Source organism: Palaemon carinicauda, chromosome 5 (assembly GCF_036898095.1).
Source record: "Palaemon carinicauda isolate YSFRI2023 chromosome 5, ASM3689809v2, whole genome shotgun sequence".
Taxonomy (NCBI): domain Eukaryota; kingdom Metazoa; phylum Arthropoda; class Malacostraca; order Decapoda; family Palaemonidae; genus Palaemon; species Palaemon carinicauda.
This window is the reverse complement of record NC_090729.1, coordinates 35309711-35312210: the sequence shown is the minus strand read 5'-3', so window position 1 is coordinate 35312210 and position 2500 is coordinate 35309711.

Below are 2500 nucleotides of genomic sequence, written 5' to 3'. Positions count from 1 at the left end.
TTCTCCGTTGCCCGGCGAAATAACTTCACCTAACTTTGTTCTGGTTAGAAGGAGGATAGCAAGTATTGCCAGTCTTCCTCCCTAATAGACAACTCTAGGTTAGGATGAGCTTCCCTAACTGCTGAATGTGTCTCTTGCTAGAACGAAGTTTATAGGACCCTTATCCCTCCCCCAACTCGTCCATTTTTTCTAATGTCGTTTGCAACGACATCGATGCAGCAAGTCTTTCCTTTGGCTCTTGCTCTCTATGCAAGTTTTGGAAGTTCCTCACTAAACTGACAGTCGGTGATATCAGCTTCCAGCTTCCCGACTGAGAACGTAAGGTGTACGTCCTTCCAGTCTTCTTGGTCCAAGGGCAAGGTCAGAGATAACAGCTTACACTCCTCCAAGGAGGGGCATGGTTTCCCTGCCTCCACCGCCTTTAAGGCTGTCTTATATCCCTTTTCCATGAAGGGAAAGGCTCTGGTAGGAGAGGCCACAAAGGAGGTCATAGTTTTATACCATAGTAAAGCTTAGGCGTTACTAGCGAGCTCAGTGAAAGAGAGGGGAATCTTCCCGGTTGTCATTGGCACGATAAGATGTCGGAGGTGTCGGATTTTACTGAGAAGGACCTTCTAGGAGAAGGTCAGGAGGAGGAGCTGTCCCAGACTCTTAAAGTAGAAGAGGAAGAAATCGACGAGGTGTCGGTTACATCAGTTCCGGAACCAGAACCTGTTCCCTCTACATCGTCTGCTATCCCAGATGAACTGGGAAGGACTCTTTCTTCCAATAGTCTCTACTTCCGTACCTATTGTAGGTTAGGATGGAGGACCGGCTCAGCTCTCTGCCGGCTGGCAATTACGTGTCGGCCGGCAGAGACCCCTTGTTCTTTACAGAGTGAACCCCAGACCTCCCTTGGTGTCCCTTCCATGTGCGCCGGTAGAGTCCGGCAGGCTATGGATTTTTTGGAAGCCTGAATGCATCATTCTCTCCTTTCATAAGTTCTCTCTTTCTGGATGGAAGGTCATATGACAATGCCGCCTTATAACCTTACATCCATTCTGTTTCTCTGACTATTGTGTTGTACCCGTAGCCTGGCTGCCGGCTTAACAGCCAACAGCCGGGCAGGCGGAGGTTCTCTGGTTCTAAGCTACTGCCAGCGGGCATGGGTATTGCTACCTTTGCCTGCCGGCAGTGGAAACACATCCCGAAATCTGCTGGCCACTACGATTAGCGGCCGGCAGCCGGTTATTAGTGTTTTCAGCTGTCGGCCGGCAATGATTGCCGGCCGGCACACACTTGCGAAACAGTGGCCTGCTGCCTATTAGTTAAAGGTAGTATATCTTCCAACTATACAGGGGTAGATGCCGGCCGGCAGAACATCAGGCGATATACAGTAGTTATTATATTTGTAGTGTAGTACAGACTGCATTAGTAAAACTATAGTACAGAGTTTGTGATAACAATAAAGTTCTTCAACATACATAATGTTATCTTGTACAGCCTTTTGTTGAGACCGTACAATATATAGAAAGTGAGTTCTTTCTGTATTCATTCTATACCGTATATTAAAACTTTTTTTCAAGGTGTGAACTACACCTTAAATTTACGTTTAGGAAATTACTTTAGGTTTTCTAGAATAGAATTAACCATAGTTTTAATATCTTGGGAGGTTACAGCAATTGACTGGACAGGAAATACATGTATGTGTCTTTCCTTCTTTCTTTTATATAAGCTACATGTTTTAATATAAGTGAAAAGCCTTCACTTGATACTCATGGATTTTTCTTCTCTTTACAGGAGGACCATCCAAAGTGCGGGAGTGTGTTCTATAATGTCCGTAGCAAGAACTTCTGTGGACATCAGCTTTGCAGGAGGCACGCAGCATGTGCAGCCTCCAGATGTGATCTCCGGTATTGGGACCCTCAGGTTTGTACAGTATGTTCTAACCTGATTACCGAGGCTTTTGACAACCCTAAGTCGACGGAGTCAAGGGAAAAGTTACGAACCTGGGTGAGGGGTTTTCAGAAAACACCTAAGGCCCCTACCTTCCAAATGAGAAGATGAGGTCCTACCTCTTCCCTAAAGCATCGGCTGATGCAATCATCCCTCAGCCTCAGGTGGAGATACCAACTGCCCAAATCCGGTAGATTCTGAAGTCTCGGCCGCCCTTCAAGTCATCCAATTGGACGATAAGATGTCGGAGGTGTCGGATTCTACTGAGAAGGACCTTCTAGGAGATGGTCAGGAGGAGGAGCTGTCCAAGACTCCTAAAGTAGAAGAGGAAGAAATCGACGAGGTGTCGGTTACATCAGTTCCGGACCCAGAACCTGTTCCTTCTACATCGTCTGCTATCCCAGATGAACTGGGAAGGACTCCTTCTTCCATTGTTGAGATGATCCAACAAATTCAAAGGAAGAATGATGAGAAGGAAGCTGCAATGAAACTGCAGATACGCAGACTTGCAGCATCACGTGGGCCCCAGAAGTGGCTCAGCGTGAAGGATCTTCCTTTGTGCTCG